Raw genomic sequence first — 16,753 nt, 5'->3', positions numbered from 1 at the left:
TGTTTTAGGATAAAAAGTTCTATAGATATCTGTTAAATCCATCTGTTTCATAACTTCTTCTCACTGTGTCTCTGCTTAGTTTCTGTTTCCATGATCTGTCCATTGCAGAGAGTATGGTGTTGAAGTCTCCCACTATTATTGTGTGTGGTGCAATGTATGCTTTGAGCTTTAATAATGTTTCTTTTATGAATGTGGGAGCCCCTGCATTTGGAGCATAGATGTTCAGAATTGAGAGTTCATCTTGGTAGATTTTTCCTTTGATGAGTATGAAGTGTCTGTTTTTGATAATTTTTGCTGAAAGTTGATTTTATTCAATATTAGAATGGCTACTCCAGCTTGTTTCTTAGAACCATTTGCTCAGAAAATGGTTTTCCACCCGTTACTCTGAAGTTTTGTCTATATTTGTCACTGAGGTGGGTTTCCTGTATGCAGTAAAATGCTGGGTCCTGTTTACTTATCCAGTCTGTTAGTCTATGTCTTTTTATTGGGTAATTGAGTCCATTGAAGTTAATAGATATTAAGGCATAGCGATTGTTGCTTCCTGTTATTTTTGTTGTTAGAGTTAGAATTCTATTTGTGTGGCTATTTTCTTTTGGGTTTGTTGAAAGATTTACTTTTATCCTTTGTAGGGCTGGATTTGTGGAGAGATATTGTGTAAATTTGGTTTTGTCATGCAATATCTCGTTTTCTCCATCTATGGTAATTGAGAGTGTTGCTGGTAATAGTAGCCCGGGCTGGCATTTGTGTTCTCTTAGGGTCTGTATGACATCTGCTCGGGATCTTCTACATTTTAGAGTCTTTGTTGAGAAGTCTGGTGTAATTCTGATAGGTCTGGCTTTATATGTTACTTGACATTTTTCCCTTACTGCTTTTAATATTCTTTCTTTTTTGTGCATTTGATGTTTTGCCTATTTTGTGATACATGGAATTTCTTTTCTGGTCTAATCTATTTGGAGTTCTGTAGGTTTCTTGCATGTTTATGGGCATCTCTTTCTTTAGGTTTAGGAAGTTTTCTCCTATGATTTTTGTTGAAGATATTTACTGGCCCAATACCTTGGGAGTCTTCACTCTCTTCTATACCTATTGTCCTTAGGTTTGGTCTTCTCATTACATCCTGGGTTTCCTGGACATTTTGGGTTAGGAGCTTTTTGCTTTTTCTGTTTTCTTTGACTATTGTGTCAATGTATTCTATGGTATCTTCTGCACCTGAGATTCTCTCTTCTATCTCTTGCATTCTGTTTCTGATGTTTGTATCTATGGTTCCTGACTTATTTCCTAGGTTTTGTATCTCCAGGGTTGTCTCCCGTTGTGATTTCTTTATTGTTTCTATTAATAAACCACGCAAGTATAGGCCCCATGCATGGCAGTAGATAGATGGGCAATACAAAATGAACTTAACAGCATCTTTGGAAGTTCTTTGACTCATAATGTAAAATCAGGACTCTTTTTTTTCTTAGCTGTCCTATATATGTATGGCTTATGATTTGGGGGTTTTATGGGATTCCTATGTGTGCAGATGTGTGTGTCTCTGCATCTATATATGTTTCTTGTGGCTTTTCCCTGGCTCTTTTTCTTGTTTGGGTTGTTTTGTTTTATTCTGATTTGTTTGTTTTTATCTTATTTTAGTATTATTCCTTAGATTCCTATTCATTTTCTAATGAGAGATAGACAAGCTGTTGATATGGTTGAGAGGGGAGATGGGAAGAAACTGGGAGTAGTAGGAAATTAAACTCTAATCTGAATGTACTGTATGAGAACAAATCATTTTATAAGAAAAAACCTGTGAGCATTTACATTTTCTACTTCTTTCTTCACCACCAACCTTAACGTCTAACATATAATAGATATTTCATAAATATTGGAAATTTTATAATTCATTTATAATTCATTCATAAGAGAGAAATTTTAGAATATTTTGCTTAATCCCTTGAAAGAAATATTAGTCATTTCACTTGAGAACCTCTGAATCTTAATGTTTTTATTATGCATCTTACATTTTTCTTTGATTAAAATAAAATAAAGACAGCAACTCACCCATAAAACCTTCAATCCAAATTGTGTCTTGCCTACAAGTTGTACTTCAACAAAGATGGAGCTGAAACTGAGAGAATGACCAACCAATAACTGCCCCAAATTGAGACCCATCCTATGGGCAAGAATCAGTACCTGACACTATTAATGACACTCTGTTATGCTTGCAGATAGGAGCCTAACATAACTGTCCTCTGAGAGGATCCATCCTACAGTTGACAGAGTCAAATGCAGAGACCCATACCCAAACATTAGGTGGAGCACTGGATAGTCTTGTGGAAGAGTTGGGGGAAGGATTGAGGGAACTCAAGGGGATAGAAACTTTACAAAAAGACCAACAGAGTCAGCTAACTTAAAACTATGGGGGCTCCCAGATAGTGAATTACCAACCAAAGAGTGAGCATGGACTGGATCTAGTCCTTCCCCCCACAAATGTAACAGATGTTCTGCCTGATTTTAATGCTGGTCCCCCAACAACTGGAGCATGGGTTGTCTTTTAATCTGTTCCCTCCCTATGGATCCCATTCTTCTAATTGAAAGGAGGGTCTTATCTGCCCTTAGTGAGAGAGGATGTGCCTAATCCTGCAGTGACTTGGTGTGCCAGGGCCTCTCCTTTCTAAGAGAAGAGGAGGGGGAATGGGGAAGGAGCTGTGTGAGGGGGCACTGGGGGAAATTAAGGTTGCTATCTGGATATAAAATGAATAAATAATGAAAACAACATAAAACAAATAAAATTACATTATCCCCCCCTACTTCTCCTATCTTTTGTTTTAAACCCAGTGTAATTCTGATTTGAGATTTTTTCTTTTTTTTTTCTTTCTTTTTTTTCTTTTTCTTTTGGTTTTACTAGACAGGGTTTCTCTGTGTAGGCCTGGCTGTCTTAGAACTCATTCTGTGGACCAGGCTGGCCTCAAACTCAGAAATCCGCCTGCCTCTGCCTCCCAAGTGCTAGGATTAAAGGTGTGTGTCACCACTGCCAAGCTGATTTGTGAGTTTTGTTATATTAGGTTATAAGGGTATGGCCTTAATTAAATAGGATATTGTCTTTCTTAGAAAAGGAAGTGATAGCAGGTGCAGGCTCTACCAAGTAAAGCTTACTGTACAATACAGTGAGGATGCTATTTGGAGGCCAGGGAGGTAGGTGAAAGTACTGAGGAAAACGTATTCTACTAGCACCTTGACCTTTGACCACTCAGCCTCTACAACTGTCAGAAATAAATTTCTGTTGTTTAAGCTTTCAAGTGTGTGGAATATATGACTGAATTGCTTTCTGTAGTAAAGTAAGTGCTGATGATGCTTGTGGGGAGTGATATTGGCTGGTGGGGTCTGGCAAACTTAAAAGCTGAAATATAAAAGGAAAGCTATGAGGTTGAGGGGCTTGAACTGGGGAATTCTAAGAACATACTGAGTACTGTGGGAGATGGTTATCAGTAAGGAATCCATCATAACATGAGTCAACAGACTTGTAAGAAAATTGTGTGTTCGGGGTCCCCAATGGAGGAGCTAGAGAAAGGACCTCAAGGTATTTGTAGCCCCATAGGAGGAACAACAATATGAACCAACCAGTACCCCCAGAGCTCCCAATAACTAAACCTCCAACCAGAGAGTACACATGGTAGGACTCATGGCTCCAGCTGCATATGTAACAGAGGATGGCCTTGTGGGACATCAATCAGAGGAGAGGCTCTTGGTCCTGTGAAGGTTCAATGCCCCAGTGTAGGGGAATGCCAGGGAGAGGAAGCAGGAGAGGATGGGTTGGTGAGCAGGGGGAGGAGATAGGGGATTTTTGGAGTAGAAACCAGGAAAGGGGATAACATTTGAAATGTAAATAAAGAAAATATCTAATAAAAAAGAAAATTGTATGTTGACATTTACTTCTAAAGTGCTTCCTTTATATCGATTTACAATCCCCTTGCAAGCAAAGTGTTTGAATTTCCTGTACAAGTACTTTGGAATGAAATAGAAGGAAAGGAACAGAGTGACTTGGCTGAATATGTGTCAAACAAAAATACCAAGCAACAGTGAGATTAGAGAAGTAGAGGCTTACAACCAGCTGGGTTGATGAGATCACATTAACCTGAAGATTTACAAATGACAAAAAGAACATTGGATTCCTCCATAACAAATGCTAGAGAAAGTGTGACAGACCTATGTAAGTCTCAAAGTATAGGGTAGTATCAGCTGACTGCTGATCCCATAGACATATTGCCCAGTATGTTCAATATTCTTTCAGAAATTAATGTTTATATTTACTGACAAAATGGAAACATTTCAAAATAAAATGCATATTTTAGCATGGTTTTCTTAATATCCAGCTCATCCTTTATGGAGCCTCAAATACTCTAATGTGTAGAAAGAAAACAGAATATTATAATATATAAAATAAATAAGGCACAGAGAAAGGCCTGGAAAGAGCAGAGTGTAGCCCGAACAGAAAACCTGTAGAGGTTAAGGAGCAAAGTAGATGAGTAATGCTCTTCTTCCTGGCTTGGCAATTTAGGAGTTTCCTAAAGACTGAAATGAATATTTGCCCCTAGAAAGGTCTCCAAACTTTCTTTCTTTTCAATAGCACAATTACATACTTCAGGAAAGCCAACAGGAATTTGTGTCTCCTTAGTTTGTCAGAACTTGAAGCACATTCAAATATTAATTAAAATTAGTCATAGTATCAGACTCTTTGAAGTTTAGCAGAGGAGGAAAGCATCACAGTTTTACAGACTGAATGTTTATAACAGATTTTAGAATTTTTCTAGCTATCTGCAGAATTCTCTCTACTAAGAAGGCATTTGCATTGTCTCCAATAAAGAATGACAGTCTAGGATTTAAGGCATGCTTTTGCTAGCATTACCTTGGAGAATCATAGGCAGCATGCCCAGAACACCAGTACATGCCAGTACAGGTAATGAACTCCTCTACATGAGCTTAAGTTCTCTTTGAGCAGTCACATGGATGTCACTCAACACCTTTACAATTTCTAAGACTCTCTCTTCTCCCTGCCCCCAAGGCAACAGAGGTGGAAATCCTTCTAGCTATTCTAAACTCAAGTTTTATTACACAGTAGAAAATTATGATGAGCACCTTCAATGTAACCACGGATGATAGAGATGTTTCTTAACTGAGTCTTTCCCCCCTGAAGGGGTGAAGCAAATTCTATTTCTTTATGCTTACTTTTGAAAATTATTCCAGGACTGCTGAAGGCAGCAGAAAGACCACTTGTACTTGGGGAGCTCATACTTCCCCAATACTTAGATTTTTCATTTGCCCAAAATCAACGCTCTAGTGGACCTCTAGTTAAGTAGCATAATTGGCTGATTGCAGATATTATAGCTGACACAAGTTCCCAGTAGGCATTAGGGACAGGCTTTCACACTAAAACACTGTATGAGAAAAGTCCATTCAAAAACAAACTTCATAATAGTGAGTTTTAAAGATGCTTAGAATTTTATAATGGAAATACACTAAAGATATAAATGAAAAATAACAGAAAAATATATTCTATTTTCTAAAACTAAATGTCTATTTATACTTAAGTATAAAACAAAGCATACAAGTATACAAAAGGGCTCTTGATTAATGGCTTTCTTTTTACTTATTCATTGCTTGTATGTTATCTATTTTCACTAATGAATATGGATTATAAATGTACGAACACAATATTAATGCTATCAAGAAAAAGAGAAAGAGAAACTCATCCATTCAAATTAATTCCAACCATGAAGTGTTTCTCCCTACATTACAGGATTGCTTTTAAAATGCATGCTTCTGTTCAGTAGGAGAGGGTTGTATACCAAATAACTTGATTTCTATTGTCTTGGTCTCTTGATGAAATTTTTAGAATAGTATTTTGAAGTAAAAATGAATCATTGAGTGCATAGGATGAAACCATCTCTCTGAATGATAATAACACTGTAGCAGGAATTTGGTATGCTTTATTTCATATAATCTGTATAGTTATGATTTCCTTGATGTCATTTAGTCTTGTTCTCCAGTTTAAACATTGTTGATTGAGAGGTAAGCAACATTTTTAAGGTAATAAGACTAACAAGTGGTCAAAACTATGGCCCAAATCAGGACTGCCTTGCTCTCGTTACTGTGTTACATTATTTAAAAACAGTGTGCCTAGAGAAGGATTGTATACTTTGAAAGTATAAAAATAAAATAAACTGATTGTAGTGGTTTAAGTAAGGAAGGTCCCTATAGGCTTATATTTGAATACATGGTCCCCAATTGATAGAACTTTTTGGGAAAGGTTGGAGTTGTGGCCTTGTTGGAAGAGTTGTGTAATTAAAGTCAGGATTTGTAGTTTCAAACCTTTATACCATTCCCAGTTAGCTCTCTCTGTCTTGTGCTTGTTTCTCAAAATGTATGCTATTGCTGTGAAGTCATGCTTGCTTCCCATGCTCCTTGCCTTGATGGTTGTAGACTATAATCCTCTGAAACTGTTAGCCCCAAATAAACTCTTTGTTCTATAAGTTGCCTATCATGATGTACCATAGTACATTATCTAAGAAACTAGCCATTATATTCATTGCATATATCATTAAATTTTGTCTTTTTCATAAACCTATAAGGGTATTGTGGTCCACGCTTAGCTTACATGAAATAAAGCATACCAAATTCCTGATACAGGGCTATTATTTTCTGACCTCAGCAGTCAGAAAATTGATGGAGAAATATTGCCATGAGTTTGAAGCTAAAATAGGCTACAGTGAGTTAGACAAAGGAAAAATTTAAAAAGAGAGACTCTACAGTATTCTTTCCTCTCTCTCTCTCTCTCTCTCTCTCTCTCTCTCTCTCTCTCTCTCTTTATCTCTCACACAAATACACACACATACACCAGCTGATTGTACAATGATAAGATGGCTTTATTAGTCCATTATTTCTACAAAACACATGCACCTGAATTTTTCCATATGTATATACTGCTATGGCTTTCCACTGTTCATACATCTTCAGTGTTTCTCCAGAATATTACAAGCAATCAAGAAACCATATAAAGTATACCAGAATATATGTTTTCACAAATACCCGTTTTTATACAAGGACTTTGAGTAGCAGCAGAATTCAGTATCCATGAAATAAGTGTCCTGAGACCAACACTGCATTAGTATCAAGGGATAGCTGAATAAATAAAGTATTGTGATACACTGTTTACACATTTTATTGAACCTTCTCAACAACAATCAAATGAGGCACTTTTATTATTTCCATTCTACAGTTGGGATAACTGGGGTTTAAGAATAACAAGTAACATGTCAAAAGTTATATTCTGGTTTGCTTTCTGTTGCTAGAATAAACATCATGATCAAAGCAACTTGGGGAGATGTAGTAGATGAAATAAGATGTCCTTTATAACCTCAAATGTTTAAATTGCTTACTCAGCAGGAAGTGTCACTATTTGAAAGGATTAGAAAGATTAGGAGGTATGGCCTCATTGGAGGAAGTGTGTCACTGGAGAGTGGGCTTTGAGGTTTCAAATGCTCATGTTAGGATTAGTCTCTCTCTCTTTCTCTGCTTACAGATCAGGATGTATCTCTCAGCTACTGCTCCAGTACCTACCTACATGCTACCATGATCTCTGCCTTGAAAAACTATAAGAAAGTGTGCAATTAAATGCTTTTTTTCGTAAGAGCTGCCTTGATCATGGTGTCTCTTCACAGCAACTGAACACTGACAAAGGCAGGAAGGCAAGGTTTATTTGATGTTACAGGTTGTAGTCCACTATTGAGTGAAGTTAGGGCTGGAACTCAGGCAGGATCATAAGGCAGAGACCACAGTGAACACTGCTTACTGGCTTGTTTTTATGTGTGTTCATTTGACCTGCTGGATTTTGTGTACAACCCAGGCCAACCTTCATAGAATTGTATTGTCTACAGTGGTCTGGGCCATCCTACATCAATTGACAATCAAGAAAACACTCCATGGACATTTCTATAAGTCAATTTGATAGAACCATTTCTTCTCATGAAATTACCTCTTCTGAAATGTGTCAAACTGAAACTAAAGATTAGCAATCACTAATTATAACACCAGTTAAGTGGTACAGTCAGAAATAAATCTTTACTTTTTTTTTTTTTTTTGCAAAATCACAAATAAAATCATAGGCAGTATGAATGGAGACTAAGTAATGATGTCAGATGGAGTTAAAATCTTTTCTCTGTACTTAATGGCTGTGTGATGCTGAGAAATTTGTTTATCATCCCTGGGCCTTTAATCTTTTCTATGAGATGAAGAAAATGATGGATTTTAACATGCTGTCATAGGTAAAGGTCTGAAAACAATGCCTGATAATAGTAAAAGCCACATTACAGTACATCATGCTGATATGTGATAAGCCAGGCACAAAGAGACATTCCACATATATGGAAACTAAAAAATGAGTTGATTTCATAGAAATAAAAGTGTGATAGCTGTCATTGGCTAGTTAGAAAAGAGTAAGAGGGGTGAGAATAGGTACCAAAGTTATATATAAGGACAAGTTAGAATACTCTGCAATTCAATAGGTTGATTTCAGTTTATATCAGTTAATATATATCACCAACATGACTGCCCAAACATGAGCTGAACAAGGGATGTAAACATGTCAAAGTAAATGAGAAAAGCCCATGACCTCAATCCCATGAAAAATTACAGATAATTAAGGAATGCTGAGATCAAGAGAAACAGTGTTCCCCTGGAAAGAACATACCAATTGGTTATCCAATACCAAATGATCAGCCCTGAAAACATGCATTCAAGTAATGTTGAATGCACTGAACAAGATATTGTTATATTTAGGAATATGTATGTGTATACATATCTCCATGCAATAAAAATGAAAGGTGAGGCCATGAATTTTAAGGGGAAGAGGAAGAAGCATATGGGAGACTTAAGAGTGAGGAAATAGAAGGGTGCATGTGGTTCCTAGGGATTCACCCTAATTAAACTGGCGAACTTCAGGCTAGAAACAGTCTGACCCAGTCTCAAAAACAAGGTGGATGATGATAGAAGACACTGACCATCAACCTCCAGTTTGTATATGCTCATTCACAGACAGGCACATGCATTCATACATACACTACACACAAAATTAAAAAAACTAAACATATGAAACTGAAACAGCAAAACATGTTCAAATAAAAATTTAAAACATCAAAAGCAATAACAAATATGGAGTTTTATAATATCAGATTACAACATAGTCTTCTGCCAAAAATAATCCAATTCCAAAGCGAGATGTTTAAGATAAATACCTCTTCCTAGCTGTGTCAAACTGAAAGCAAAGATTAGCCATCACAAACTGTATCACCAGATAAATGGTACAGTCAGAAATCAATCTCTATAATTTTATTACAAAATCATGAATAAAATCATAGGCACTATGAACAGTAGTGAAATAAAATTAGGTAGTGAATGTAACCATGCTTTATTCTTACAAAACACTCTGAGTCTTTGATGATATTGAATTCCTTCACTTCCTCCTTATACTATAATCTGAGAAGTAAGTGAGTATATGTTTCTAAGAAGTGGTAAAGAAAACTGAACAATTTTAAAAAGTTACTCCAAAGTAAGTATTGATTTATTTTAAAATCAAGAAGCCCATTGGAACTTTTGCCATAAAGTTTACCAAAGAAAAATAATTGCCCACCCTTAATTTTACCCATAATTATAACTTGTCACTTATGAGTCTTACAAGGTAACAGCTTTTGACTGTCACTATTAACCTGTATAGGACAAGCAAGTAAAGTCATTAGTTGTTATATCCAGTAGTACTAAATAGTGATGAAAGGATGTTATAAATTATGAATGTAAAGAACTTCTGAAATTTCAATTTATTCATTTGGTTAAATATAAATGTAACCACATTTATTATGGATAGTCTAATTTTGTTCAATATTCCCCTCTAAACAAAATATACTTAATCTTCAGCCTCCTTAGCAATTCTCTAGTGATTTTAGATGAATTTAATATATTGGTTTCTTTTGTTAAAACACATTTGCTCCTGACCTCAGCCCCTGATTTTCACCACTAGCCAACCCAACACAAAAGCTATGTAAACATATTTCTTTTAGTTTAAAAAGTAGTGCTTGGTTTTTGTCACTAATAGCCTTTGTTTCAGGATAATTTTTATTTTTTACAAATCATTGGACAATATTAAAGGTTGGGGAAGCATTCTGCTCAGAGATCCACGTATATTACAATTGATATAAAACTGGGGCTGCACACAGCATAATTTCTGCAGGGTTAATCTAGATCGCTTACTGCATCTAAGCAGCATGGTCAGTGCTTGCAGCAGAGTTGAGATATATTTATAATTTATGTAGATCTATGCAAATGAGTATGTGATAGTTGTGCCAAGCATATCAAATGAAATGCTTCAAAGGTTAGAATGTGCTTTGAGAGAGCATCTAGCTAACCTTCTAGGTCTTGCTGGGATTATAGCAAAATTATCTCACAAAGCTAAAGAGACATATTTTTAAAAAATCTATTTAGAGAAGCTCCAGACACTTTGTGATACATTCTAACCTTATTTCTTATGCAAATGCCTCAGACCTAATGGAGACAAGGTTACCATAGTAAATAATTCCCATTTCCATCACTTTGTGAAGTGAATATGACAACAAATCCACCAATTAGAGTTGTCCAGCTGTTAACCGTTACATGCATATTTAATGTGTAAAACATTCTAAAACAGAAAATCCACAGCAATCATGAGGGTTATATTGGAGTTGTCTATATTTATAATGTTTAAGAATATATTCTTTGTCTTAGTAAATGGTATTGGTTTGCTAACTAGTATTGAATCCCTATTTATTCTTGCAACACAATACAGATCTCCCTAGAAGGATACAGTTTATATCAATCTACATCTTGATTCATTGTAAAAGAGAATTTGAAAGATATTTCTCTTAATGTATCTACAAACATTAACATCTACTCTAACAGCTCTGAAGAAAGGGGCTTGCTTCTAAATCAACACAGCCAAGGTCACTGTCAAAGAATGATTTATGGGCACTATCGATTCAGTGTATGTAAGTGGGACTAACATTCTCTATGGCTCTGGGGCAATAGTCAACTTCTTCACTGATCATGCTTCCTCTAACCAATGTAGTTTATGAGCCTCGATAACTCCATAAGAGCTTTTAATGGACTTGATCCTAGGTACTATTGAACCAGATATCCTTCAGCTTGAATTTGATATTTATTAAGTAGAGCAATCAATTTTACCTTTAAACTGGCAGACAGGTTTTTGTCTCTCAGAAATTCTTTTGTGAATCCAAGACACATTAGGCTCTCTTCTGGCATGAGAGCCTCACAACCTAGTCCGTTGCATCAAACTACTTTGTTTCTTCTATCAAGATCATACATGTCACATGTTTCACACATGCTGTGGCAGAGATTTGTGAAAGGCCATATTTTAAATGCTCTCCATTTCATAATGTCCTTACATCGAGCCTGGTAGTCATGAATCCTTGTAAGGACTATAGCTATCATTTGATCTTGGACTGATACTATACTGTTCTAGTGGGTGTCTGCTCTCTGTGACATGGGATTTTAATTTGGTTACACATGAGAAAATTCTAAGAAATAATGAAAATATGTATTTCTAGTTCATAACTGAGGCTAGTTATCATAATATACATGAATAGCTATTGACAATTGATGGCTGCTAGGGAAGAGAGAGGCAGTTTTCTTCAGAGATGATGCCCTTGTCAGGCTTTATATTCTCCAATGGATGGCTTTACACTAATGCATATCTAGGTACACTAAGTAAACTCAGTGTATTTTTAAAAAGAATACATGAATTTAGGGTATATGGAAATGGTAGGAGAGGAAGTGTCTGTGGGTACATTTTATCAAAACATAGCATATGCATGTTGACATTCTTAAACAAATAATTTTAAAATGCTTATCTGTGTGTCTGTGTTTGCATGTGCACACATGTAAACATTAAAGCACCAGGAACATGGAGGTCAGAGAACAACTTGAGAGAGTTGGTTCTCTCCTTCCAAACCCAGGTTGTCAGACTTACAAGCAAGGGCTTTTACCTGATGAGCTATCTCTGGTCCAGAGTATGCATTTTAAAATATAACTGGGCTAGATGTCTCCAGTTCTCCATACCTTTAGGAAATATGGTCATTTTTGTAACCTGTAGGAAGTAATTGGCTATATATATTAGATCCACTGTATATAGCAAAATTTATGACTGCTTGAGTCCTTTATATAAAATGACAATTTTTGGACTCAAAAAAACCCGTTCTCACATACTTTGAATCGTATCTAAATTGATTCTAACACAAAACAGTGTAAACATCATGCAAATAATGATTATATACTCTATTTTCAATCATGATTGTCTAACCTATTTCGGTTTCTAAGTGAATTTTAAGAATTTTTCCCTTTTTCTTTAAGGAATGGCCTTGAAATTTTTATGAGGATTTCATTTAATCTTCAGATTGCTCCTGGTAAAATCCATTCTCACAATATTGATTCTTCTAATCCATGATCTTTGAAAGTTTTTCCATCTTCTATTGTGCTCTTCAATTTCTCTCTTTCATGTTTTTAATTTTCATTATAGAGCTTTTCACGTCTTTGGTTAGATATATTCCAAGGTAATTTTTGAGGCAATTTCAAATGGGATTATGCCCCACATTTATTCCTTAGCTGAATTGTTACTGGCATATAAAAAGGTGACTAATTTGGGTATGATAATTTTATATCCTGTGACTTTGCTGAAATTTTTTTCTTTTTTTCTTTTTTTATTAGATATTTTCTTTATTTATGTTTCAAATGATATCTCCTCTCCTGGTTCCCCCCCCCCCAAAGACACAAAAACAAACAACAACAACAACAAAACCTGTTTTCCCTCCCCGCTCCTCCTACTCACCAACCCACCCTCTCCTGCTTCCTGGTCCTGGCTTTCCCCTTCACTGGGGCATAGAACCTTCACAGGACCAAGGGCCTCTTCTCCCATTGATGACCTACTAGGCCATACTCTGCTATACATATGCAGCTGAAGTCATGAGTCTAAGCATGTGTACTCTTTGGTTGGTGGTTTAGTTCCTGGAAGCTCTGAGGGTACTAGTTAGTTCATATTTTTGTTCATCCTAAGGGGCTGTAAACCCTTCAGCTCCTTGGGTCCTTTCTCTAGCTCTTCTCTGGGGGCTCAGTTTAACAGATGGCTGTGAGCCTCTACTTCTGTATTAGTTGGGAACTGGCAGAACCTCTCAGGAGACAGCTATACCAGGCTCCTGTCATCCAGCACTTACAGGCATCCACAATAGTGTCTGGGTTTAGTGATTGTATATGGGAAGGATTCCCAGGTGGAACAGTCTCTGGATTGTCCTTCCTTCAGTCTCTGCTCTACACTTTGTCTCTGCAAATCCTTCCATGGATATTTTGTTACCCCTTCTAAGAAGGATTGAAGTATCCACACTGTGGTCTTCCTTCTTCTTGAGTTTCTTGTGGTTTCTGGTTTGTACTTTGTGTATTCCAATCTTCTAGGATAATATCCACTTATCAGACAGTGCATACCATATGTATTCTTTTGTGATTGGGTTACCTCACTCAGGATGGTATTCTCCAGATCCATCCATTTGCTTAAGAATTTCATGAATTCATTGTTTTTAAAAGCTGAGTAGTACTCCATATAAATGTACCACATTTTCGGTATCCATTCCTCTCATGAGGGGCATCTAGGTTGTTTCCAGCTTCTGGCTAGTATAAATAAGGCTGCTATGAACATAGTGGAGCATGTGTTCTTATTACATGTTGGAGCATCTTCTGGGTATATGCCCAGGAGTGGTATAGAAAGCCCACATATACATGGAAGCTGAACAACACTCTACTCAGTGACAACATGGTCAAGGAACAAATAGAGAAAGAAATTAAAGACTTTTTAGAGTTTAATGAAAATGAAGCCACAACATACCCAATCTTATGGGACATAATGAAAGCAGTCCTAAGAGGAAAACTCATAGCTCAGAGTGCCTCCACAAAGAAACTGGAGAGAGCATACACTAGCAGTTTGACAGCACATCTTATTTTCAAATTAATATACATTTATTGAAAAGTAACTTCCTTGCAAATTGAGGAATTTCATTTTTTTAACTAGATATCTTCTTCATTTACATTTCAAATGTTCCTCATTTCCCCTCCTAAACCTCTCTATCCCATCCTCCCTTCTCCCTGCTCATCAACCCATCCACTGCAGCTTCCCTGTACTGGCATTCCCCTACACTGGGGCATTGAGCCTTCACAGAACCAAGGGCTTCTCCTCCCATTGATGTCTGACAAGGCCATCCTCTGCTACATATGCAGCTGGAGCCATTGGTCCCTCGGTGTGTGCTCTTTGGTTGGTGGTTTAGTCCCTGGGAGCTCTGGGGATACTTGTTGGTTCATACTGTTGTTTCTTCTATGGGGCTGCAAACCCCTTCAGCTCCTTGTGTGCTTTCTCTAGCTCCTCCATTGGAGACCCTGTGCTCAGTCCAATGGTTGACTGAGGGCATCTACCTCTGTATTAGTCGGACACTGGCAGAGCCTCTCAAGACACAGCTATATCAGGCTCCTGTCAGTAAGCACTTGTTGGCATCCACAATAGTGTCTGGTTTGGTAACTGTATATGGAATGGATCCCCAGGTGGGGCAGTCTCTGGATGGTCTTTCCTTTAGTCTCTGCTCCACACTTTGTCTCTGTATCTCCTCTCATGGGTATTTTGTTCCCCATTCTAAGAAGGACAGAAATAGCTACACTTTGGTCTTTCTTCTTGATCTTCATGTAGTCTGTGAATTGTATCTTGGGTATGCCGAGCTTCTGGCACTTACCACTGAGTGCATACCACATCTACACAGTGGAGTACTACTCAGCTATTAAAAACAATGAGTTTATGAAGTTCTTAGGGAAATGGATGGAACTAGAAAATATCATCCTGAGTGAGGGAACCCAATCACAAAAGACTTTGCTGGAATTATTTATGAAATTTAACATTTTTCTGATGGAGTTTTTACATGTTCTTTTTTTAGAGGTATATAATCTTCAAATAGGGATGCTTTGACTTCTTTCACACACACAAACACATATATGTATATGTAATGTTATAGTTATACATAATATATTATGTACATAATTATACATAATATATTAATTATACATAATATATTAATATATATTATTATAATTATATTATTATAATATATGTGTAAATAATATAACATATATATATTATTTGCTTTTATTGTCTTATCCCTCTGACAAAGTCTTCCAGAACTATATTGAACATGAATGTAGAAAGACTTTTTTGTCTCCCTGATTGTAGTTGCAGTATTTTGAGCTTTTTTCCCCACTTAATATATCACTGGCTATAGGTTTTTTATTAATAGCCTTTATCGTGTTGAAATGTGTTCATCTACATCTGAGTTTCTTCAGAAATTCTTATTATGAAGGGATGTTGTATTTTGTCAAAAGCCTTTTCTGTAGCTATTGAAATGGTTATGTGATTTCTGTTCTTGAGTCCATTTCTATATTTCATTTTCACAAGTTGAATGACTTGTTTGATCTTTTCTTTTTAAATTCAGTTTTCAAGTATTTTGTAGGTGTATCATAGAGATTGACCTAAAGTTTTGGTTGTGTTTTTATTTGGTTTTGATATCAAGATAATAATGATGGTTGTGTAGAAAGAATTTGAAGTGTCCTTTCCTTTCCATCTCTATGGAATAGTTTGAGAAGTACTAGTTTTTTCTTTGAATGTCTGGTAGAGTTCAACATTGACTCTGTTCAGACCTAGACTTTTTATTTAGTTGAGGAAGATTTTCTTTTACTATTGTTATGTAAATTTAAATGTTTGTTATAGATATGGTTTTTTATTTATTTCTTCTTTGATTGATTTTCATAGGCCATAGGCAAGTATCTGGAGACTCACTTATTTTAGGTTTTCTACTTTAGTATAACATGTTTTAAAGGTATGTTCTAAAGCTGGGCAGTGGTGGCACACACCTTTAATCCCAGCACTTGGGAGGCAGAGGCAGGTGGATCTCTGAGTTCAAGGTCAGCCTGCCAGCCTGGTCTATAGAGTGAGTTCCAGGACAGCCAGGGCTACACAGAGAAACCTTGTGTCAAAAAGCAAACAAACAAACAAACAAACAAGCAAAAAGGGTATGTTCTAATGAGTATCTGAATATCATTACTGTCTCCCATTGTTACAAGTGTGCTATACTAGAAACATACGTAAACATACTTGAGTCTTTCTACATCAGAAATTATTAAATTACAATGAATTCTCAAGATGCTATAGATTTTTAATTCAAAATGTTTTTTATTATAATTTTTAAAAACATTTTGGTACATCTACACAATGGACTACTATTCAGCTATTTAAAACCAAGGCACCATGAATTTTTCAGTCAAATGTATGGAACTTGAGAATATCATCCTGAGTTAGGTAACCCAGTCCCAAAAGGAAATTCATGTTTTTCTTTTTGTTTTTTTTGATACAGGGTTCCCAGTGTACCTCTAGTTGTCATTGAACTGATTCTGTAGGCCAGGCTAGCTAAATCAAGATCCACCTGCCTCTGCCTCCCCTAGTGCTAGTACTAAATAAAGTAATGCAGAACAACTGCCCTGTTCCAACTGATGTCTATGTACAAACTTGATATTTCAGGTTTACCCAGCAATGATATACTCACCTCTTCTCAGCAGTGGTATACTGACAGATGTGCCATTCATATGCTCTCTCCCTCTCCCTCTC

Source organism: Mastomys coucha, chromosome X (assembly GCF_008632895.1).
Source record: "Mastomys coucha isolate ucsf_1 chromosome X, UCSF_Mcou_1, whole genome shotgun sequence".
Lineage (NCBI taxonomy): Eukaryota > Metazoa > Chordata > Mammalia > Rodentia > Muridae > Mastomys > Mastomys coucha.
Note: the sequence above shows the minus strand (reverse complement) of the source record.